At 53.1% G+C, this 24,797-nt stretch overlaps 3 long non-coding RNA genes across 3 annotated transcripts; 2 read left to right on the forward strand and 1 right to left on the reverse strand.

The window, feature by feature from the left end:
- Window positions 1–3,377: 3,377 nt before the first annotated feature.
- LOC115287323 lies at window positions 3,378–12,200 on the reverse strand. The gene is made up of 6 exons (XR_003906403.1): window positions 11,638–12,200; window positions 7,751–8,157; window positions 6,265–7,513; window positions 5,848–5,919; window positions 4,674–4,801; window positions 3,378–3,979 (listed from the first exon to the last, which is right to left on the reverse strand). It is a non-coding gene; the product is annotated as an uncharacterized LOC115287323 (long non-coding RNA).
- An 8,580-nt stretch (window positions 12,201–20,780) lies between these two features.
- On the forward strand, window positions 20,781–21,466 carry LOC115286327. The gene is made up of 2 exons (XR_003905996.1): window positions 20,781–20,924; window positions 21,207–21,466. It is a non-coding gene; the product is annotated as an uncharacterized LOC115286327 (long non-coding RNA).
- A 693-nt stretch (window positions 21,467–22,159) lies between these two features.
- Window positions 22,160–23,110, forward strand: LOC115286326. Its single transcript, XR_003905995.1, has 2 exons — window positions 22,160–22,754; window positions 22,854–23,110. It is a non-coding gene; the product is annotated as an uncharacterized LOC115286326 (long non-coding RNA).
- The last annotated feature ends 1,687 nt before the right edge of the window (window positions 23,111–24,797 follow it).

Raw genomic sequence — 24,797 nt, forward strand, 5'->3', positions numbered from 1 at the left:
ACCCAGGCGCCCCAAACAAAGTGTATTTAAAGGCAAAAGACAAATGTGGAGAATACATTTTCCAGACTTACGTGGCAACAGAGGTAAATATCCTCAACATCAAAGGAATGTTATAAAGCATATGGCCCCAAAAAGATAGACGGATGATGTGAGCAGGCAGAGGAATCAAAACAATGAGACAAATGAAATAGAAAATGTTTAACCTCCTTAATATAAAGAAGTCAAAATAAAAACCATTTAAAATAACATTTCCTCTTATTACCATCATATTATAGCAAATCAATATGCACTGTTGGGCAGGGGCTTTCTCCTGAATTATTTCTAGAAATGCGAAATAACTGGAAGAAGCTTTTCGGAGAGAAATCAAGCCTTAAAATTACAAGTATCTTCTGACCTGTCACTTCCACCTCTCCAAGTTATCTGGAAGGAATCTTTACAGTGTCCAAAATAGACACTTCGAAAATGCTCATTGCAGTACTGTTGCTAAAAGAAAAAAAAGTGTTTCTAATTTTTTCCTCTTTTTCATGATTGTAGACCCACGATTGTATTGCTTTTTTTTCTTAAGATTTTTTTTTAAGGTTGATTTATTTATTTTGAGAGAGGGAGAGAAAATGTGAGCAGGAGAGGGATAGAGAGAGAGAGAGAGAGAGAGAATTCCGAGCAGTCAGCATAGAGCTCAACATGAGGCTTTATTTAACTCACAAACTGGGAGATCTTGACTTGAACCAAAATCAAAAGTCGGACACTCAGCTGACTGAGCCACCCAGGTGCCCCTTGAGATTTTTTTTAAAGTAATCTCTACACCCATGAGGCTCGAACTCACGGCCCTGAGAGGAGTTGTAGGCTCTAGCAACTGAGTCAGCCAAGCCCCGCCCCCTCACCTGTTTTATGTTATATAATTTTTTTAATGTTTATTTATTTCTGAGAGAGAGATAGAGCATGAAGAGGGGAGGAGCAGAGAGAGAAGGAGACACAGAATCTGAAGCAGGCTCCAGGCTCTAAGCTGTCAGCACAGAGCCCGATGTGGGGTTCGAACCCACGAACTGTAAGATCTTGACCTGAGCTGAAGTCGGCCACCCAACCAACTGAGTCAGCCAAGCCCAGCCCCTCACCTGTGTTATGTTATATTTATTTACGGTCTGAACATGCCAGGCTGGAATGTTATTTTGTGTTTCACTACCTTACTAAAAACTGCAGTTGATGAGAAATATTCTGGGGTGACTGGCTGGCTTAGTCAGTAGAGCATGCAACTCTCGATCTTGGGGTTATGATTCTGGGCCCCACACTGGGTATAGAAATTACTTAAAAATAAAATTAAAAAAAAAAAAAAGAAAGAAAAGAAATATTCTGAGCTAGGGTGAGTCTGAGAGTTAACTCAGCCCATCCCTGGTCCCGGGACCCATGGAAGGGTTTTTCCCGTCAGTTCTTCATTCTGAGTGTGCGGGACCTTGGGTTGAGTGAGGTTGTGGAAGTGGGTAGGGACGCCGTGTGGAGGGAAGTTGGCAGAAAAGCAGGAGGGAGGCCCTTGGGAAGGCGCTTGCAGGTTGGGTTACGGGTAACCGGAGCCATGGTGCGGAACCCTATGTCTGGGGCAGAAGTCCTCTATAGGAGGAGAGGGTGTCAACAGATTGCCTCAGGGTCCATGTGCCGCCCCGTCATCCACCTGCCGTTGCCATGGCAAGGGGCTGTCCCAGGCCTCCTGGGTGAAGGTCTCTTGGAAGGAAAATCGACCTGGAGGATACGAACACCCTTTGACGGAAAGGTTGTCACATCACCCGAACCATCCTCTGTGGGTTGACCGAGCTCCCCAGTGTGGCTCAGGCCTCTCTAGGGATCCTGCCCCCCCAGGAGCGCTGCGTGCTCAAGGTGGCCGAGAAAGCAGATTTACCTCGTGAAACTGAATACAGGAAACCTCATTTAAAATGGAGTTGGGAGGCGCCTGGGTGATTCCAGTCAGCTAAGTGTCTGACTTCAGCTCAGGTCATGATCTCACAGTTTTGGGGGGCCGGATCCTCTGACCCCGGCTTCTCTCTGCCCCTCCCCCACCTCTAAAATAAATACACATTAAAAAAAAATCTTAAAAAAACAATCCCGGGTTTCAGCACCAAAAAAAATAAATAAATAAATAAAATAAAAATAAATAAAATGGAGTTGGTGGCAGGGGGCACCTGGCTGGCTCAGTTGGTATCACAAGTGACTCTGGATCTCGAGGTCCTGAGTTCGGGCCCCACCTTGGGTGCAGAGATTACTTAAATAAATATAGGGGCGCCTGGGTGGCTCAGGCAGTCGAGCATCCAACTCTTGATTTCAGCTCAGGTCACGATCTCACAGTTTGTGGGGGTCAAGCCCCATATCAGGCTCTGTGCTGAGCATGGAGCCTGCGTGGGATTCTCCATCTCTCTCTCTCTGCCTCTCCCCTGCTCGCACTCGCTCTTTCTCTCTCAAACTATATAAACTTGAAAATAAATAAATATATAGAGTCGGTTGAAACACGAGGGAGTTCCAGAGCCCCTGGCAGGCTTCCTGACTCGGGTGAGGGTGGGGGCGCTGTCCGTGCCTTCAACGTGCCTCCCAGGGGCCTGACGCACCTGATCGGCAGCTCCTCAGCCACCAGCCCCTCTCCAGCAGGGTCCTTGCTGTGGCCTGGGGGGCTGGCAGCCTTGAAGGCCTGTTACCCGTTCCCTTCACTCCTTCAGCTTTGCCCCCTGAGGCCCCGATGCTTGGTCAAACCCAGGAACCCTATCGTACCCCATCAGTGAATCTTACACCTGTCTGCCACTTTTCTGAACAGCTGACGATACTCAGAGGGCTTAATATATTTTTAATGTTTATTTATTTATTTTTGAGGGAGAGGGAGGGAGAGAGAAAGAGAGAGAGAGAGAATGTTTGTGAGCAGGGGAGAGGCAGAGAGAGAAAGAGAGGGAGAATCCCAAGCAGGCTCCACACTGTCAGTGCAGAGCCCGATGCTGGGCTCCAACTCACGAATGGTCACGATCAGACCTCACGGCCTGAGCCACCCAGGCGCCCCACTGGGTTTAATATATTTAAATTTATTTTTAATCTCAAGTCTACAGGAGCATATCAGTACCGGAAAACCATTCGGTGACCCACACGGAGTGAATGAAGCCTCTTGATCCTCCCTTGCCCCCCACTCCCACAGCAGGCTGACTCTGGGTGGCTGGGGTGGCGTGTCCTGTCAGATGCTCGTCCATGGATTTCTCACCTAATTTCCAGATCTGGAAACATCATTCTGCCCACCCAAGATCACTCCTCCGCCTGTGCCATGTTCTGGACCCTGCAGCCTCCTCCACAGCCTTTGGCCTCCACTCCCCCACCGCCCCCCTGAACTTCTTCCCCCCAAGACCCCCCCCCCCACCTATACATGCACACAAATATACCCAGATGTTTCTTTTCCTGAAAACAAGTCTTTCTGGATCCTTCCATGCCTTTAACCCCCTCTCCTATCAGTCTCTCTTCCAGCCAACTTCTTTAACGAATGGCTCCCTTGGCCAGACTTCACTCCTGTACCCATCAGGCCTCAGGAAGTAGCCCCCTGCTGAACTCCCCTAGGAGGGCCTGCCCCCCTGCAGGAGAGTTCTGGCCTTGGAGGGGGCCTGGCCATCCAGCATCCGGGTCTCCACTCCCAGGCAAAGCCCCTACACTGGCCAGCCCCCGGGCGGTCCACACAGCCTAGGCAGGAGAGAGTGAAAGGGCCGGGGAGCCTTGGGGGGGCTCCTCACCCAGTGCTCACGTTCCTCTCTGTAGTCACCTCAGATTTCTGTGGGCTTCTGGCCGCTTTTCCTTCCAGGGAGGGAGGACGAGCTGCGGAAATTCTCCCGGATGTGGCTCACCCCTGTGGGGCGTGTTCTGACAACCAGAGCTTCCAGAAACTCCAGGGCCCACAGGAGGTGGGCACACGGCTCAGTCTCTTAAGTGCAGAGGTGGGGGTGAGGAGGGCTCCTCAGTAGCTCACCGGCCTCTGGAGGAGAAACAGGAAGACAGGGCTGAGGCTTTACTGCTCTTCTCCAGCCTCCTATCTCGAAAGAAAAGCAAAGGAACTTCTGAATGACAAAACAATGCCCCCCAAACATTGTGTTAGTTTCTGTTGCTGCTATACCAAGTTATCACCAATTCACTGGCTTAAATCACAGATTTACTCCCTTACAGTTCTGGGGGTCAGAGTCCAACAACAAGATGCTGACAGGGCTGCATTTCTTCTGGAACGTCGGGGAAGAATCTGTTTTCTAACCTCTTCTGGCTTCTAGGGGCTGCCTGCCTTCCTTGGCTAGTGGCCTCTTTTTCCATCTTCAAAGTACAGCCCTCCAACCTCTACATCCATGATCACATCTCCTCTCTCTGACTAACTCTCCTGCCTCCTTAAGCACCCTGGTGATCACATTGGGCCTGGGATAATTCCGGATAAACTCCCTATTTCAAGATCCTTAACTCAGGGCGCCTGGGGAGCTCAGGCAGTTAAGCATCCGGGTTCGGCTCAGGTCATGATCTCACGGTTCGTGAGTTTGAGCCCTGGGTCTGGCTCTGTGCTGACAGCTCAGAGCCAGGAGCCTGCTTCGGATTCTCTGTCTACTTCTCTCCTGGTCGTGCTCTGTCTGTCTGTCTGTCTGTCTCTCTCAAAAGTAAATAAACAACAAAAAAAAAGATCCTTAACTTACTTATATCTGCAAGGTCCTGTTTACCATAGGAGGTAGAATGTGCATGGATTCTAAGGATTAGGACACGGAGGGACATCTCTGGAGCCATTATGCAGCCGACAAGTATAAAGTGTAATATAGATGGACATCTGTAGACAGACACTGAGATTAGACAGATGCTAATATTTTGCCTTCTTTTCTTTAGATCTTTTATTTACTTATTTATGTTTAAGAGATAAAGCTCTACAAAAATAGCTAAAGCCCTACGCGGCTTTCCTTCCTTCTCTCCTTCAAGGTCACCACTTCCCTGAGGTTGGTGGAAATCACCCCCATGTATGTTTCTGTCCTCGGTACTTATTATAAATACATAAAAAATATTTTTTAATGTTTATTTTTGAGAGAGAGAGAGACAGACAGACAGAGACAGAGCACAAGCCAGGGAGGGACAGAGAGAAAGGGAGACAGAATCTGAAGCAGGCTTCAGGCTCTGAGCTGTCAGCACAGAGACCAACGTGGGGGCTCGAATCCACGAACTGTGAGATCATGACCTGAGCCGAAGTTGGCCGCTTAACCGACTGATCCACCCAGGCGCCTCTAAAGATTTTATTTTTAAGTAATCTCTACACCCAGTGTGGGGCTTGCACTTAAAACTCTGAGATCAAGAGTCGCATGCTCTACTGACTGAGCCAGCCAGGCGCCCGAGTGCATTTTTAAACGGAAGAGTACCATTTGTATGTGTTTTGAAACTTCATGTAAAAGGAATCACTGTGTGTACCCTATTGCATCCTGCTTTTCTCATGCAATATGTTTTTGGGCTTCTACATGTTGATACATGAAGATCTAGTTCATTCACTTTAACTGCAGGATAGAATGCCTCCCATGAGCAAGAGTGCATTTTGTCCTTTCTTTTGCCTAGAGACAGATTGTTTTCACTGTTTTTGCAAATACAAGCAGTGCTTCAAAAAAATAGCTTTGTGATTGTTTTCTGGAACACCTGTGCCCAAGACCACCGTGGGGGTGCCCCCAGGAGCAGCACGGCTGGGGCCCGGGTACGGACAACTTCGGCTTCCTGAGAGCACTGCCATGAGGTCCCAGGGCACCTGCCAACAACAGGGTTTAAAAATACCCATTTCCCACATATCCTCAGCATCTGGTATTTTCAGATTTACTCTTTTTTAGGATTCATTTTCCTTACCCATTTTCCAATCTGTTCTGTTCTCAAGCTTCTTGAATGTTCTGCAGCAGCAACCTTTCCCCCATCTTGACCCTGAACGACAAAGGCACTCAGCACCCTCTGTGCTCTGTGTGTCCACTCCATCCCTCCAATTCTCTCTGAGTCCCCTGCTCCAGCCAGCCCTCTGCCCGGGCTGAGCTGCGTTTGGGCCAGTCCCAGAAGAGCTATCCCTAGTGTGGTTCTGAAGCTCTCTGCTCGGCCCACAGAACGCTGTGGAATGTGCCGAGGGGGTCTCCTGGCAGATGGAAGCCTGCGTTACTGCCCCTCAGCCTAAGCGGATGAGGCAAGTCCCATCCTGGCAATGTGAACAATTCCTCAGTCCTGAACTCCCCCCAGACACATGCTTGTCTACGTGTCCCCGAGGGTTCTGAAACATACCTGCCAATGAGCCGAACTGCATGCTGGAACGTGGCCGCGCGGAGGAAGAAATCCAAAGACTGTGCCCTTTCTTCCTCTTTTCTCGATCAGCCTGTGGCTTTTAGACACCAAAGCTTGGGTTCTAAGTTTTAACACCCCCTTCCCCACGGCCCCAATCCAACGACGGTGGTGGGCTAACTATCCTGAGCTGCCTCAGCACAGGGAAGTCATCTCTGAGTTACCTGGCCCTCCTAACGATCGTTTCTCCCTGAGATGGCCTTGTCCTCCTGTGTGGACGGTGAGCCGAAGGCGTTTCTCAGCCGTGTGATCCAGCCTCAGAGTCTCCTGAACGTTGTATATTCCTGTTAGCTGCACGCACCCATCTTATGTGCTCCCAAATTCCTATTAGCAACGGCTTTGCCTAAGATACATATATATCCCTGGCAACGACGGGGCCTGAAGGGTTGTATCCCAAAGGGGATCCGCCACATGCTTCCAGGGGAACCCCGAGTGCCGCGGGGGCGTCGTCCACAGCCTCCTGTTGGACAAGTATGGCGGGGGCCACATCCACGGCTCTTTAGACCCTTGACGTCTTAGCGTTTGGAGTGAAACGCTTCTCAGTTCCAGGCATAAGATGGAGGCTTTGGGAGGGACTCCGTTCCCACAAACTTAAGTCTGTGGTACTAGTGCTCAATATGGGTCCCCTTCTCTATTCCTGGGATTCAGGCACAGGAGGGGTTCACAGAGGCCAGCACAGCACGAGGCCCCTTCGGGACCCCATTTCCACTGTCCGTGAGAAGCAGCTTTCCAGGGACTAACCCAGACCCACAGAGCCCAGGGGGGCCCAGCTGTGATGATCACCTTTCTGACAAAGACTGCGGGAAGCTCAGAATGTCTGACAGCGGGGCCAGGGGGCAGGGGTGGGGGGGAGGGGCAGCCAACCGCACAGGGAATCACCCAGAAATCCAGGGAGCTGAGACCTCTTCTCAAATGCTTGTTTTCCAAAAAACCAATGTTTCTTAATGGAGCTCAGAGGGAGTCATGGGCAGTAATCAAACTGAGTCATCTGGGGGATTCTCAGGGCTGGTTGTCCAGCTGCTGAAGAGGACCGAGGAAGCCCGAGGTCACACGCTTGCATGTGACATCGCTCATCCGGCTCCTCTCTCCAGGATTTTAGATTCCTCAATTCTCTGGAGCTGGGAAGTTTGATCAACCCTCTGAAGTTTTTCTTTTTTTAAGTTTGTTTGTTTGTTTAGAGAGAGAGCACGAGCTGGATAGGGGCAGAGAGAGACGGAGAGAGAGAGAGAGAGAGAGAGAGAGAAGATCTAAGCAGGTTCTGTGCTGATAGCAGAGTGCCCGACACAGGGTTCGAACTCACGAACTGTGAGATCACGACCTGAGCTGAAACCGGGAGTCTGATGCTCAATGCAGTGCACCACCCAGGTGCCCCGCAAATTTGTGTTCTTCGGAAATGACATCTCACCAATTCGATTCTTAAACCTCTCACCTCATCGTTTGCCTGATGACCCTTCATGGCTTTCTGCCCCACGCTTCTCAGTGACAGACTCTCCCCACCTACTGTCATCTGTGAGGAACGGATGGGTTGACACATCCACCCCACTGTGCTTGCTGGCCTTGGCTTCATCTCCCCGGGAAGCAGGTGCAGGACAGAGTGAGAGTCACAGGATTCCATGGCTGTTGAATGGTGCACACTTGACCTTGCAGAGCGGGGGCGGGCTCTCAGCCTTAGCTGATCATGCCTATTTCTTAACTCCGCATTCACCGATACCACGTTGGCATCTTGAAATCATGGTGGGAGTATTTACACCATGAAAATTGGCAAACGGTACAATCAGGGCTTTGTGTTTGGTGGGGAGGGGACAGTGGTGAGGCGAGGCGAGTCCGTAGAAATGTCTGGAAGAAACAAAAATTTCCAAAATTAGTTACCTGTGCAGCATGGAACTGAAGAACACAGGTTCTGGAGAGACCTCCCCTCCTTCTAAATTTTTTTTTGTTATGTGCATAACTATTTTTTTAAAGAGACTTTTCTTTTTTTAAGAACAAAGACTTCCTGCTGTGTTTATTAATCCCACACCATCAGCTGGAAACTGCCTGGGCCCAACGGCCTGACTGGGGAAGAGATCAGAGCCTGGAGCGCTGTCTTCACTGCGCCTCGGTGGAGTGACTTCCTGGGACTGGGGTTTGGGGTCGGGCACTCGCAGGGTGCGGCAGCGGGCAGTCCTTCTGGAACCTCATGCCAAGTCTGGGGGGCGGGGAGGAGAGTCAAAATAATGCCAGGCCCCCAGCCAAGACGTCAGGCCAAAATTCGGGTCACCAAATTCCAAGGATGAAGTGGAAAAATGAGTCCTGAAGACAGGACACCCAATCCGGTCCCGCTCTAGGGAGGCTGGGGCCACAGACCTGACAGACGGGGACCTTTCACAGGAGGGTCTCTGAGATTATGGGGCTGAGGCGCAACTTTTTAGGCCATGCCTGAGGCCATCTCCTCTGCAGCTTAAGTTAAGAGGACATCGGCTCTGGCCAGGAGGGAAGGAGGGTGCATCAGGGCAGTGAGGAAACAAGTAGGAACTGGTCCTTCAGCACGGGGGGGGGGGGGGGAAGGCTCCCCAAGACTCCCCAGGGAGGCCACAGGCTCTGCCAAGCAAGTTCCAGCTAATGGAGCAGAACTCGGCCAGCCCCAGGAAGCTCTTTCGACTCCAGAGAGGAGCCCTTGAAGCCCTGGTCCGGTGTCTGGGGGTGGAGTGGGAGCCGCCACCGCAGGATGTGGGGAGTGCCTTGGACACTCCAGGTAGAGCTAATGGGGTTGGGCATGCGCAGAGTGCAGCAGCGGGCAGTCCTCTGGAACCTCTGGAACCAGGTGCAAGGCAGGCCATGGCCAGAAAACTCCATCAAATACATAGCAAGATGCAGGATCTGGAGGGAGCCCCAGGACAGGCTTCTAGGTCCCCTCTGATGGGGGGGGTGGGGGGAGAAGTGGGGGACTCAGGGCAGCCTCCCATCCTTCCCTGAGGGCCAGGACGCTTGGGGAAGGAGACTCTCCAGGAACCGGAAACCATGGGGCCAAACCTTTGCCTAGGATGGCCAGGGAGTTGGGGGAGGGGGCCCGGGGGAAGGGATAGAGTGGGCGCTCCTCTAACAACAGCCAAATGCCACAGCCTGTGTCCTCCGGGGTCCTCAGACACTTCCAAATTCAGCCTGACAGCAGGGGTGGCACCCTTTGAAGTTTTGACCCCACCTTATAAACACCCAGCAGGGGGGCGCCTGGGTGGCTCAGGTCAGATCTCACGTTCGTGGGTTCGAGCCCCGCGTCAGGCTCTGTGCTGACAGCTAGCTCGGAGCCTGGAGCCTGCAACCTGCTTCTGGTTCTGTGTCTCCTCCTCTCTCTGCCCCTCCCCCTCTCATGCTCTGTCTCTCTCTGTATAAAAAATAAATAAAAAATTTAAAAAAAATTATAAAAAAAAAATAAACACCCAGCAGGGGCGCCTGGGTGGCTCAGTCGGGTAAGCATCTGACCCTTGGTTTCGGCTCAGGTCATGATCCCATGGTTTCATGAGTTCGAGCCCTGCATCAGGCTCTACACTGACAGTGCTTTAAGGATTCTCTGTCTCCCTCTCTCTTTCTGCCGGTCTTCTGCTCATGCATCTCTGTCTCTCTCAAAATAAATACACTTAAAAATAATAAACACCTAGCAGTAGTGCCAGGCAACAGGGGCTAACAGGGCCACGTCTTGATCCCCTTTCTTTTTATTTTATTTATTTAAGAAAAACCATCTTTTAAAAGTTTTTATTTATTTTTGAGAGCGAGAGAGACAGAGCGCGAGTCAGGATGCGGCACAGAGAGAGAGGGAGACACAGAATCCGAAGCAGGCTCCAGATTCTGAGCTGTCAGCACAGAGCCCGATGCGGGGCTCCAACTCACAGACCGTGAGACCATGACCTAAGCCAAAGTCGAACACTTAACCGACTGAGCCCCCCAGGCGCCCTGGCCCCCTTTCTTTTTAACTTGCTGCGAACATCAAACAATTTTTAGATAAATTAGATGCATACACTTCCTATCACAGGCTTAGCAGATCCCTACCTCCCCATACTGCGGAGCCTTGAACAACCTTAAAATGCCGCTAATCTGTTAATGACAGTCAGTCCCCAAAGCCCTATATCAATTACAGGTAAATGAAGTCTGTTTCTCCTGACATTTGCTGCTGACAAGTTGAGTGTTACATTACCAAATCATAATATGCAACTGATTTCAGCTATTTGGGAACCTATTTGACAGTTAACTCACCCCTCAAAAAGGCTCATGAGGCCAGGAACGCATCATGAGGTACCAGAGGAAGGCACGAAGAGCCTCAGTGGCACACTTAACCAGGACGAACTTAACAGCTGCTGGGTTTGCTGAGTGCTGAGGATGCACTGGCCTTAGGTGGAGGAGAGGCTGGGCCCAGGACTGAGGGCCCAAGGCCCCAAGGACAGCTCTGTGCTATATTTGTGACAGTATCTCTTGCACCTAACGGGAGGCCTAGCACTTAGTAGGTGCTCAGTAAAAAATCAGAAATGAATAATACAATATGACGCCTTTGATAACAAAGGTTTGAGGGGGCGCCTGGCTAGCTCAGTTGGTTAAGCATCCAACTCTTGATTTTGCTCAGGTCATGATCTCAAAGGTTCGTGGGTTTGAGCCTCACATAGGGCTCTACACTGGCAGCACCGAGCCTGCTTGGGATTCTCCCTCTGCCATCCCCCGCCCCCCACCTGCTCTCTCTCTCTCTCTCTCTCTCAAAATAAATAAACATTAAAAAATTAAAACAAAAAACCCATAAAGATTTGGGAAATCAAGGAAGTGGTTAATGCTGCTAGGGAATTAACGCTTTGTAGAAGAGGCTGCCGGTGAATTGGTCCTTGAAATGGAGCAGTCAGTGAGCAGAGAAGGGAGAAGAGGCACACGGTGAAGGAGGGCAGTGAAAGAGAGGGGGCGCTGTAGCGAGAGGTCAAGCAGGAAGTGAGGCGGGATGCGGGGGGATCTTGAACTGCAGGTGGATCCAGGCCTTTCAGACTCTGCACTCCGTTCACAGATTCTACTGTCGGTGTGACAAATTCTTAGGCTCAGGAGCCAAGATGCCTCTTCAGAAACATTACTTTCCTTTTCGCAGATGGTGAAACCATGTTGGGTTTCCTTTCTCACCTTGGCTGCCTGGAAGCTCCTGAAATGCTCCCTTCCTTATCACTTTTTGTATCCCGTAATATTACCAAGGCAGGATATTTCACCTAATCCTGAATTCGTTCTCTGTTGTTGTATACATAACAGCAAACGTAGTATCTCAAAACGGTACACATTTATCATCTTGCAGGTTCTCACAGAAGTCCAGACAAGGCTTACCTGAGTCTTCGGGAGACTTCAGTCAGGGCTGGGGCCTCATCTGAGGCCTGACTGGGGAAGGATCTGTGCAAGCTCATGTGGTTGTTGGCAGAGTTCAGTTCCTTGCAGCTTGTCAGACAGAGGCCTCAGTTTCTCGCCTGTGTCAGCCAGGATCTCAGTATCCCACCCTCTCCGTAGGTGGTCCACAATATGGCAGCTTGCTTGTCAAAGCCAGCCTGGAGGTCTCTGAGCAAGATGGTCACTGCCATCTTCTACAGTGTAACCGGGGGCACATAATCACAGCCCGGCCATGACCTTTGCCTCATTGCATTGGTTAGAACAAGCCCCACCCACACTCAGGAACAAGCCCCACCCACACTCATTCTATTGGTTAGAACAAGCCCCACCCCACACTCAGGGAGGCACTTATGCAAAGACATGAAGGCCAGGAGGAAGGATCAATGGACCACCTCAGTCTGCTCACCACTGGTGAGCTCAGTCGGTGGAGGGTATGACTCTTGATCTTGGTTGTGGGTTAGAGCCTCATGTTGGATGTAGAAATTATTTAAAAATAAAATCTGAAGGGGTGGCTCAGTCAGTTAAGTGTCCAACTCTTGATTTCAGCTCAGGCCATGATCTCACAGCTGGGCTCTGCACGGGCAGCTGGGAGCCTGCTTCAGATTCTCCCCCCCCCCCCACCTCTGCTCCTCCCCTACTCATGCTCACGCTCTGTTTTTCAAAATAAATAAATAAATAAACATTAAAAAAAAAGTCTAACAAATAAAAGATCAGGGCACCTGGGTGGCTCAGTTGGTTAAGCATCACTCTTGGTTTTGGCTCAGGTCATGATGTCACAAGTCATGAGTTCAAGCCGCGCATTGGGATTGGGCATTGGGATCCTCTCTGTCAGTGAGGAGCCTGCTTGGGATTTTCTCTCCCTCTCTGCTCTCTCTGTGTCCCTCCCCTGCTCACATGTGGGCACATTCTCTCTCTCTCTCAAAATAAATTTTAAAAAAGATCACCATTACATAGACATAAATATCATCTCCCAAGAAGGTAGTAAAGTGTGCTCTCTGCCCTGCTACGCATACTCTCCCTGCCCCCACATCATCTGCTGCGATGCTGGGTAAAAACAAGTCAATAAACACGAAGTGAAATGTCATAGGATTCACATGGCTGCTGGAAGGACCTGGAGTTTTCTACCATCAAGGTAATTACCAGCTTGTTAGAAATCTCTTGATTAATATATGTAATTTAAAGAAGCCATAAAATAATCGTAACACTCACAAACTGGGAACAAGGTCAGACATCACCATTATGAAGGTGGCCCTTCTCTAGAAAAATGTCTCCTAACCCCCAACACCCATGATTTTCCTCTAGTCTGTACATGAGTAGTTTCCCAATTCTGCTAGAGCATATATATAGCGTAGTATAAAAGCATGGGGGAGGGCACCTCTGTGGCTCAGTCAGTTAAGTGTCTACTTTGGCTCAGGTTATGATTTCAACGTTCATGGGTTCGAGCCCTGTGACGGCTCTGTGCTGACAGCTCAGAGCCTGGAGTCTGCTTTGGACTCTGTGTCTCCCTCTCTCTCTCTCCCCCTCCTCTGGCTCACAGTCTGTCTCTCTCAAAAATAAATACACATAAAAATTTTTGTTTTAATTAAAAAAAAAAAGGAGCATGGGCTCTGGGACCAGCGACCTGGGTTGGAATCAAACTTAGCCACTTAACTGTGTGACCTTAGCCAAGTGTTGCTTAACCTTCAATAATGATTGCAAATGCTTGTTTGCTATGTGCCAGGCTCTTTACATATATTAAACCCATATAAATTCATTTAACCCATATAACCACCCTGGAAAATAGATTCCATTAGTATCCCCATTTTATGGATGAGAGAATTGAGGGATAATGGTTAAGGGCTGGGATTAAGATTCCTTTAAAATTTTTAAAAAATGTTTTTAATTATTATATTTTTGTTTTTGTTTTTAATTATTTTTGAGAGACAGAAAGAGACAGCGCGAGCAGGGAGGGTCAGAGGGAGAGGGAGACACAGAATCTGAAGCAGGCTCCAGGCTCTGAGCTAGCTGTCAGCACAGAGCCCGTCGCGGGGGCTCAAACCCACGAACCGTGAGATCATGACCTGAGCCGAAGTCCGACGCTTAACCGACTGAGCCACTCAGGCGCCCTCCTTTTTTTTTTTTTTTAAAGTTCATTTATTTGAGAGGGAACGAGAGAGAGAGAGAGAGAGAGAGAGAGAGAGAAAGAGAGAGAGAGAGAGAGCGCGCGAGCGAGCGCACACAGGTGCGCGTGAGAGGGGGAGGGGCAGAGAGAGAGGGATAGCGAGAATCCTAAAATTCTCTGACAGGGCAGAGCCAGACACCGGGTTCAATCTCACAAACTGTCAGATCATGACCTGAGCTGAATCACAAGTCCTCGGCTTGACTGAGTGAGCCCCCAGGCCGCCTATGGGTTTACGATTCTAAGCCTGGTCAAGAACAGGGACAAGACAACCGAGGACAAAGGCACAGCAAACAGAAGTCTGGGGCCAGCAGATTCTCTTTCTAACCTGCTGTTCCCACCACCAACTCTGGACGAGTGGGACTGGTAAGAACTGTGGTTTACCATTTGAATCACTTACAAGTGGTCTAAGACCTTAAACACAATTTGCACCCCTTTGCAGGGCGTGGCGAGAAGAAAGGAGAAGGCAGAATGCCAGCGTTGGGGGAAGTTGGATTGCATCCTGCCTACAGTCAGGGCAGCGAGGGCTCCCCGCCTCCGAACTGCTTAGGAAACAAGATAATGCACCGGGAAGGAGGAGAGGAGCTGGCAGTCGGAGAGCAGAAGGCACGTCCCTCCACCCCCAGCAGCGAGAGCCCTGGGTGCCCCCCCTTCTGGATGCTCCTCATCCCTCGTCCTCTTCCCAATCCTTCCTTTTGATCTTTAGCCACGTGGGGCCGCCTCCCGTTGAGCGGTGGGGAGGGGCCAGCCAGGGGTTTCGAAACCGCACACAGACACCCTCTTATTCCAGAGCCCCTTTCCCGGCCCAGATGCCCCCCTCACCACTGTACCCCGGCCAAGAGACCACCCAGAGAGTCTGGCTTCCGTGGTAGGGTTAGCAAGCCTCACTGTGAAGCAAACACAGCATTTCCTACGCTTTTCCCGCCAACAGGGCCGAGGAACAGCCGAGAGGCTCCCCACGGGCATGGGGCCACCGTTGCACAGAGACCAAACTGGACGCAGCTCAGCGTGGACTGAGGACTGGGTCCGGCAGTGTGGACGGGCTGGGGCTGCGGGCACACAGTCCCCAAGCGGCCCGTGAAGATCCCGTGCCTCGAACACCGCGTTTCTGCCTATCTCCCCTTCCTTCCTGATGTCGGAGAGGGGGCGCAGGGCACAGAGAAGTCCCCCGCGCCCCGGCGCTGCCCCGGCGCTTTCTGATGCGAGCGTGCCGTTTCCCGTGGGGGTGGGGACCGCTCGATGGCTCCCAGCTGTGCCCGGCCGTGTGCGCGCCTGGTCGCCTGGGCAGTGGGGTCGGCCAGGCCTCCCACCGCCCCCCTGCGCACCCTGCCCCGTGGGAAAAACGCGAAGCCCTTGCACCAGCCCGAGGCCGGGGCTGCCCGGCTCCGGCCGCGCAGACGCCTCACCCGCCGGACCTCCGCGCCGCGACGCGCAGTCGGGCGAGGGACGTGGGGCGCCCAGGGCGCTTCCGGAAGAGAGGAGACGCGCGGGCCAGGGGGTCAACTTTTCTCACAAATGTGGGGCTCGGGGACCGCCGGCCTTGGGGACAGCAGGGACGGAGCATTACGTCCGGAGAGGGCTCGGCTTCCCGCAGGGGATCGCCGGGGTCCTTGCGGGGCCACCGCCCGACCCGGGAGCAGGACTCGGCTCCGCCATGCTCCAGTTGAGCCCTGGAAAAACCCCGGCGCGCAGGAGAGAGGCGGGCCAGCTCGTAGGGACGGCGGGAACAAAGGCGGCCGGCGGCCGGATGCAGTCATGGAAAAACCCAACGGGGCGCCGGGGCGGGGGCGGCAGGGGAGAGGCGGCGCTCGCGCCCAGCAGCCCTGCCACCTACGCCGGGCGGCCCGGGAGGGGCCGCTCCCGGCCCCCGCCCCCGAGCGCCCCAGGCTGGCGGAGCGGGGAGGCCCGGGAAAACCGAAAATGCTGGACCGGGAAGGGAGGTCTGTGTCCGCGGGCAGAGAACCAGTCGCCCCCAGTCCGGATGCTCTCGGCCGCGAGGCGAGGGACGGGTGGTCCAGGCTGGTACTCGCCTGGCACACGCAGCGCTGCACACGGCCGCCTGGCAGCTACGGCAGTCGGTGGTGGCCAGCCCGTAGGGGGCGCACACAGATCCGGGCATTGGCGCGGACGCATGTTCCGCGGCGCACACGCTTTTGCACACACATGATCATTTACTCGCACGTGCGCACAGACACGCGAGCTGCCCACAGCTCCCTGGGCAGAGAGAAGGGAAGGGGCCCTGTGAAAGGGACCAAAATAGATGTTCGTTAGGGCAGTCCCCGGGTTTAGACACAGAAGCTCAGAAACTGGGGGCGGGGCCTTAGCAGACTTGGCGGTTGGGCACCCCCCTCCCCTCGGTTTTGCAGGTGCCGGGCTGGGCCACCTGGGCCGTCGAGTTGCCCAGGACCCGCCCCAGGGCTGGAGTTTCCCTCCGGCGGCGCGGGAAGCTTCTTGCCTTGGCCTGGTTTTGTGAACCTGGCTGCAGGCCTGGAGGCAACAAGGAGGTGGTGAGGGGTGGGGGTTTGGGGGTGGGGGTTTGGGGGTGGGGGTTATGTAGATAAGGAAAGTGTTGGCTCAAGTTGGATTTAGTGACTCCTGAAGGCCTTTTCCAGCTCTGACTTACTATGAAGAAGGAACTGGACCCAGAGGCCATAAAAGGAGTTGATGGGAGCGGAGAGAAAAATCTTTGGCCCCAACCACAGGCTTCTCTTGGTCAAATGTCCCCGTGTTTATTTGTGCTGCTACCTGCCGTGGAGTGCCAGGGGGCAAAGCCTGAACCTGTGGAGTCCCTGTGGTGCGGAAGGGACATAGAATTTGAGGCTAGGATTAGAGGCGACCCCAGAATCTGCCCAAATTGGAGGCTGCTGTGTTGGGCTAGCATGTGGGGGTCCCTGAAGGCCAGAGGGCAATGAAGCAGGCCATGATATCAAAAGTTTCAAGACGGGGTCTTTTTTCTGAAGGCTGTGGAAATTGTTGCCAGAACACAGCAGAGAGTAGAGCAAGGTAGAGATTCTGGCCACCAATCAGGATACAGGGTCAACAGAAGCAGGACACCAGCGACATGACAGGGTCAGATGAGCTGACATCTACTTGTGGTCCCCTTGGCAGCTGAGGTTTAAATCAGATGACCCAGCTCTGCTTCTCCCTAGCTTCCTGATTTGAGGGATCTTATCCAACATCTTTGGCCCTCAAATTCCTCATCTGTAAAATGGGAACAAGAGCTCCTGCACCAGGGTGTTTTTGGGTACAGAAAGTGTGTATAAATCCCCCTTCCACCTTGCCTTTCCTCCTTTTCCACTTCTCAAAGTCCCTGGTACTTGCTCAGGAGGACCCCTTCCAAGTCCTAGTTTCTTGCAAGCAGGTGGGGTCCGGTGGGGCGAAGGCTGGGGAGCAGCACCCTCTAGTGGTCAGCATCTGGAGGGGCCGTTCAGTCGGTGAAGACGCGGAGGCTAACCTGCTTAGTGCCTGGGATTTCTGGCAAGTTTGAGCTTCCCAAGCGCTAATGGTGGGGGCTTCACTCAGTAAGCAGAGAAAATGCTGTTCCCCCACAGAACCTCTCCTCTGACTTCTGGCAACGCAGCTTCTCCAGCTTTCACCGGCTTCTCTCACTTCTACCCGGGAGGAGTCTATGCACATGGCATTCATACTGGGTTTTATAGCTTGCAAAACACTTTGACACACATTACTTGTCCCTGAGGAGTGCCATTTCTGGGTGGTGATGGCACTAGATGGATAGAGGATTGTGGTTTAGAATGTAGCTCCAGCACAGTGGACGGGTTTGGATCCTGCCCCTTTCTCCAGCTCTGTAACCAGGGCAACGTTCAAAACATTGAATAATCAGTAGGGCAGGCAGGGACCAATCAGAACAGACTCTGCTGTAAATAGCCCTGGTACCGACACATGGGTGTATACCTGCTGAAGATCCTGGAATAGTGTCAACCTCACCGGGCCTCGGTTTCTTCATCTGCAATATGGGCATGGTGACTGTCATAGTGACACTTTATAAGGCTGTTGTGAAGACTAAATTAGTTAAAACGTGTAAAAGATTGAGAAGACAGTGGCTGGCACATGGAAAGCACCAAAGAAGCGTTAGCTGTATTACTGGTCCTCTCAGACCGAGTGACTCAGGGCCATTGCCACGTTTATGGGAGGCTTCCCAAGTGAGCCCACTGCGTGCCCCGGGTTCACCTCCTGGCTCACCTCCCGGCTGCCCCATTTCCTTGTCTGGCTCTCCAGTTACTCTGCTCTCTAGAAGAGCTTCTTAAACTTTACCATGCACTCAGATTTCTGGGGGAGCTTATTAAATTGCAGATTCTGATTCAGAAGGTCTGGGTCGGGACTGGGATTGTACCGTTCCTGTAAGCTGCCAGGTGGCGCTGATGCTGGTCTGAGAAGCAAGACTTCAGAAGATCGCTGCAGACGCAAAAGTGTCATCTGGTTGGCCTCTAAATATTTATTGAGCACCTACTCAGTGCAAGGCATTGTGGAGATCCAAACACGTCCAAGAAGTGGCCTCTAGCCTCAAGGAGCAGAGAGGCTATTGCACACGTGCTGGTTAGTAACAATTAGACCAAAGGGCAAACGGGTGCCAAACAGCAGGTGGTATGTGTAGTGAATCCATTCTCTGCCCAGTAGCCAGAGTGATGCTTTAAACAGGTAAAGATCCCATAATTGCCCTGCTTAAAACTGCCCAATGGCTCCCACCTCAGAATAAAAGCTGAATTCTTCTGGATTCTTCTGCCAGGCCCTGTATCATCTGTCCTTGCCTCTGACCTCATCTCCTGTCACTCGGTTTATTCTAGACTCACCTTTTGTTCCTTTGAACCCAACATCCCAACTTCCTACCTGAGAGCCTTTGAACTTGCCTGGTTGATGCTTGTCCTTCAAACTGGTGAGTGCCTGGCCTCTTATTGCCTCCTCAGAGAGAACTTCCTTGACCCAAAGAAAGTCTGATCTAAAAGCTGCCTCCGGCTCAGATCAGATATTCTCTATGGTATCATTCTGTTGGTTTTTTAAAATAGAACTTCTGAGTTCAGTGTTATGGCCTTGGATTTTTGGTTGCTTTATGTCTGCTCCATGAGGGCACAGGTGCCTGCCTGCCTTGTTCCACTTTACCCCCAGCACCTAGAATGGCATCTGGTGCATAGTAGGTCTTCAGTGTAGGTCTGTAGAATGAATGGAAGAACAACTGTTACAGGGCATTTAAATAGATGGGCGGGGCCCAGGGGTGCCTCACGTGGTGTGAGGAGACTTCCCCGACTAGACTACAAGAAGTTTATCAGGGGGCGCTCCTGGGGTCACATCCGGGGAAGGGTCGGGAAGGTGGCAGGAACAAGTAGAGAGAGAAGAGGGGGTGCAGGTCCAGCTGATCCCGGGGAGCTCCCAGGCAGGGGACTTCTTTTACCAATGTCCCCACTACAGGGTCTGATCCCAGAGTGAAGATAAACCCAGTGGACTGTGGGGGCACCTGGGTGGCTCAGTTGGTTGAGTGACTGGCTTTGGCTCAGAGCATGATCTCACAGTTCGAGGGTTCGAGCCCCACGTCGGGCTCTGTGCTGACAGCTAGCTCAGAGCCTGGAGCCTGCTTCAGATTCTGTGTCTCCCTCTCTCTCTGACCCTTCCCTGCTCACGCTGTCTCTATCTCTCAAAAAAAAAAAAAACCAAAAAAAAAAAATTAAACCCAATGGGCTGTGGAAGACTTTCCCTCCTCTGGTTCTCTGAGGGCAGAGTGAGATGAATCATGGGCGTGACCTGGACCTTAGGAGGCCAAAAACACGCCCTTGACTTCTGTTGTTTTATATTGTTTTAATGTTTACTGCCAAACCCTCATCAATCAGCTGCTCCATTTCATATTTCGTCATCTTATAGAGAAGGCCCTTATCTCTTTTTTCAAGAGCAAGTGTTCCTCAGCTGAAAATAGAGAACCAAACATCCAGCATTTGCATAAACGAACATTTCTGGAAGTATTCTCTAATTTTGGTCCTTCGATGGGAAGGCAGTGGGCACATCCCCTCCACGTGATATCTGGTGGGCCTGTCTGAGGACCCCGTGGATGCCCAGATTGGGTTGAACGCATGCTTAGGAAAGCGCCCCCGGAAGTGTGGGGCTGCGGTGTGGGGAGAGGCCCGAAGAAGGAACAGAGAGATTCTGTGGAGGAGGGAGGTTTGCTTGGTGTCTAGGCCTTGCCAGCTGGGCGGGGTGGGTTTTGTAAGTGTGCGGCCTATGCAGCCACACAGGTTGCCTTCTCTGATGTCTGTCGTCACCATCTTGACATTCTTTTTTTTAAGTTTGTTTATTTTTAGTGTTTATTTTTGAGAGAGAGACAGAGAGACAGAAAGAGACAAACAGAGCTCGAGCAGGGGAGGGGCAGAGAGACTGGGAGACACAGAATCCAAAGCAGGCTCCAGGCTCCTAGCTGTCAGCACAGAGCCCGATGCCCGGCGGCTTGAATCCACGAACTGTGAGATCGTGACCTGAGCCGAAGTCAGACACTTAGCCGACGGAGCCACCCAGGCGCCCCAAGTTTACTTATTTATTTTTACGTAATTTCTGCACCTAACATAGGGCTCGAACTCATGACCCTGAGATCAAGAGTCTCATGCTCTTCTGACTGAGCCAGCTAGACACCCTCCTGTCTTGATTTTCTCAACACTTTTTGAAGAAGGGGCCTTGCGAGGTCACTCGGCCCAAGGCCCCACACATGATGTAGCTGGTTCTGCTCACCAGCTCTGGTTCCTAGGCCCAGGGCAGGTTCTCGAAGGAGAGTCTGGCAAATCTGGGTGGCAGGGGCGGCGCCTGGGGGGCATTCTAGAACATTCATCCCCTGTGTCAAACTGGGATTATGGAGCCTGCTGGGTGGGGGGAGGGGCAGCGCCTGGGGGGCATTCTAGAACATTCATCCCATGTGTCAAACTGGGATTATGGAGCCTGCTTCCCACGGAGGAGAGGAGAAGGCAAGGGCTGCAGGCTTTCCTCAAGTGAGGATCACTTGAGGGAAATCACTGCCCTGGAAAGAAGGCCTTGCGGCTGCGCTTCAAGAAACACCAGATGCCTCCGGTCCTCAGAGCCCCTGGTCAGCTGTCAGGCTGTTGACAAGAAGTGAAGGTTTCCAGGACAGGGCAGATGCTTCCCTCCCCTGGGTGGGACAGGCAGAGCAGGCCTGGCTCCTGGGCAAACAGCTGGTCTCCTTGTGCCGCATACACACCCTTCTCTGAGACCCGTCTGAGACCCAGGCCTAGCCAGCCATGTCCCCGGGGCCGGCCTGGCCTGGCTTCCGTGCTGGGGGTGCTGGGGACATGGTGGTGACTCCCTGGAGACAGACTGTAAGAGGCTCGATGTTATCCTCTTGCAACAGGTGCCGCGGGGAGGGGAGAGCCAGAGAGGCCCGGCCAGACTGCATCGGCTTAGTCCTGAGACCCAGTTCCAGCGCCCGGAAGCCCTAGGGCCCCCCCACCCCGGGGAACCTGCGGCCAGTTCTCAGGCCCGGATTTAGGTCACTTCTCTATGTTGAACTCCTGCGGGTCTTTCTGCTCCTGCTGTCTTGTCCCTGACTTCTTCCACTCCAGATGGGAACCTTATCCTCTCTCTGTGACCGATGCCATCTGCCTCAGTTTACCCACGTATTTGTCACTTTCGCTCTCTTGCAGTTGTCCTCAGTGGGCAGGATAGGGGCCTGTTTCCTACATTGTCCCCTCAATCATTTTTGAACAAGGGGCCTCTCAATTAATTTTTGCACCGTGGCCCCCCAAATATGGAGCAAGTCTGCCGATGCGCTCGTGGGGACACGGAGGACAGGTACCGAGGCGCTCGAGTTCAGAACCTGATGCGGGGTTCTGAGCGTTGGACGCGGCGGGCAGCTCCGAAAGGGCACAATGTCAACAGTCCCATGGGAATGCCGCGCTGAGCGCCTACTGTGTGCAGTGAGGGTGGCGGCGCGGGCCGCGCTGCCGCGAACAGAAGCCCCTTTCTTCCTGGAGTTTACCCAGGGGAGCGTTTAGAAGTAGGACAAAGCCTGGCGGTCCAGGGGCCGCCCCCGCAGGAGTGGGGAGCAAGCCGGGGCGGCGGGTAGCGGAGGAGGGGCGTCCCCCTGCAGGGCGCAGACGCCGCCCCGCCCCGGCTCCCAGGGCTGAAAGGGCCTCTGTGTTCTGTCCCTCGCCTGCCCGCGGGCCAGCAGCGCATTTCCTCCGCTGCGCCAGACCCCGGAGGCTCCGCAGCCCCTCTGGGGACAGACACAAATAGTTCCCGGCCCAGCTGCCCGGCCAGTTACCTTGGGAACCAAACTCAATCGCCTGACGTCACCGGCCGTTGCGTAGCAACCGGCGTCGACTCACCCTCCGGCGGCCCCCGCCCGGGCGCTGAGGTCTCGGTCGCCAGGGACACGGCGGGGCGGGGCAGTGGCTGTCCTCGCCGCCCCTCGCCTGCCGGGCCGCGCCCTCGGCCCCTCCCCGGAGCTGTGCCCACCCTCCGACCCCCGGAGGAAGGGGACAGACCCCGGCGGAGGACACGGCGCCGCCTGGCCTCGGGCCGCCCGCGAGGGCCCCGCGTGGCCCGAGCGCGACCCTCAGCCAGCCGGCGTTTCTCTCCCGGAGAGAGGCCTTTGTTTGCCGTCTGACTGCCCCAGTTTTCTGTTCCAGTCTCCCTTCCCACCAGGCCCCAACCTGGGCTCCGGTTCGGGCGACGAGGAGCAGGTGGCGGTCCGGGGCGGTGTCGTTCCCCTCCCCTCCGGTCGCCCAGGAAATCTCTCCCTCGCTTGGCCACCTGCCTTAGGGGAGGAGACACTGGGCTCTGCTCACGCCACGCTGCTCCCGTCCCTGGTTCGCTCCCCGACTCCCGTGCCTTCCTCTGACGTCTGGGTGACAGTCGCCTGCTTACCCTGGCTGCAGACTGACCAGGCAGCCGCTGGGTGAGGGGCGTAGGGGGGAGGGGCCTGCCGGGGCACCCGAGTGCGGCCTGAGTTCTGTTGCTCAGCTGCTCCGTCTCCCATCTCTGTTTCATCCCGCAGCAGACGGTGAAGGGCTGAACCCCAAAGCCCGGGGACCAGGCAGGGGCTAGCGGTAATCTGCCGCCATGCCCCGCCGGCTCTGCCTCAACGGACCCATTTTTGGCCGAGGGCAATCCTAACTACCTCCTCTTGCTAGAGGGCCTCACTCATCTTGTTCAGGTTCAGACGTGGGGAAGGCCGTCTGTGGGAGGTGTTTTTCCTCACCCCAAGCGGCATTTTGACAAGGACTAATAAAATGCAGGTGGTCCGAAGCAAAACCAGGTGTTTTCAAGTGAATCCTTTTTCCTCATTGGTTGATATTTTAAATTTAGAGATGCAAGGGAATATTTTTTTCTTCATAGAGTTAGAGGGAGCACACTTAAGAATGTCTCAGATCTTTCCAAGGCACATACATGGTCAAAGGAAACTTGATTGTGAGCGGTCTCAGTCTGGAGGGAAAGGTGATTATTATCTGCTGGGGGCCTTTAGTTGCAGAGCAGTGTCACCTGCGGTGAGGTACCCAGGAGAGCCAAGAGGGGACAGGCTTCCTTAGCCACCTCCTCCGCCACCTCCTCTCTGGGAGGGACACAGCTCAGGGTGCCCGGAGGTCCTGGGAACTCTGGATGGGGAAGGCCTTTCCAGCACGTGATCCAGGCTAGGTCTACCAGAACACTGCCGCTAGGATTTATGGGGCAGGAGCGCGGCAACAGAGAACTTGCCTCTTCTTAGTCTTGGAAGTGCGAGCCTGTGGGACTGGGGCCTCCAGGAGCCTCGTTCCCTCCCAGGAGCAGACGCCCGGAGGAGAGGCAGAGTTGCCAGGAGGGGCAGAGGGCTCCTGGCGGCTTTGAGGCCCTGGCACGGGGCATCTCCAAAGCCAGTTCCTTTCTAGCCCTTATCCGCCTGGCCCGTCAATCTGTTTGTGCCTCCGTAAGCTACTTCCAGCTGGTTTCTGTCACTTCCAATCAAGACACTTCTGATCAGCACACAGACAATGCAGAAAACCCCAAAGAAGGGAGAAAACTGACGTTTGTCACATGCTCACCATTAAATGCTATTTTTAAAGATATGCCTTATTGATTACAGCATCCCTGTGAGGCACAAGGGAGACTCATGTTATAGATGGGGAAACTGAGGCTGGGAGACAGTAGGACCTTCATCTAGTACCTCAGGGTCCACCTGAGGACTCCACAGGGTGGCTAGCTGCTCCCAGGTGCAGGTTTCGGGGTGGGGAGTACTGCTCTTCCAGGGACCCTTCAGCCAGGCCCCGCCCGTGAAGGCCTTTGCCATGGTGGGATCCTTTCTGGAGGATTCTGGGCCTTCCAAGGTCTGAGTCTTGGAAAACTGTTCTAAAACATTGCCATGATGTTGGGCTCTGGCAGTAACTCCAGTTGGAGGGCCTGTCCTCTGCCCTCCTGCCCTTGTTCCTAAAGGCTTCCTAGAGAGACACTTCCAGCCTGAGTCAGCTCAGTTGTTGGTATCTTAAGGTTTATTCTGAACATGTGACATAATAAGAAATATATATTTGGTCTCTGCCTCACCCCTGCCGGCTTCCTGGCAGAGAACTTCTAAAACTCTTGGGAATTAGGGGTGAGAGAAACATCTTTTGTTATTCATAATATGCGCATTCAGGGGCGCCTGGGTGGCTCAGTTGGTTAAGGGTCTAACTTTGGCTCAGGTCATGATCTCAGGGCTCTATGCTGACAGCTTAGAGCCTGGAGCCTGCTCACACTATGTCTCTCTCTCTCTCTCTCAAAAATAAATAAACATTAAGAAAAAAAAACAGAAAAAAAGAAAGTTGAAAGTTTCAGCAACCCCTCCCCTGCCCCGAACTCTGGGGAGAGGGGCTGGAGACTGGGTTAATGGCTAGTGATTTAATTAGTCGTGCCTACAAAATGGAACTTCCTTAAAATCTCTAAACAAAAGAGTTTGAAGAATTGGAGAAAGCATCCATGTTTCAGGAGGGGG

Source organism: Suricata suricatta, chromosome 3 (genome assembly GCF_006229205.1).
Source record: "Suricata suricatta isolate VVHF042 chromosome 3, meerkat_22Aug2017_6uvM2_HiC, whole genome shotgun sequence".
In the NCBI taxonomy this organism is placed as follows: Eukaryota; Metazoa; Chordata; class Mammalia; order Carnivora; family Herpestidae; genus Suricata; species Suricata suricatta.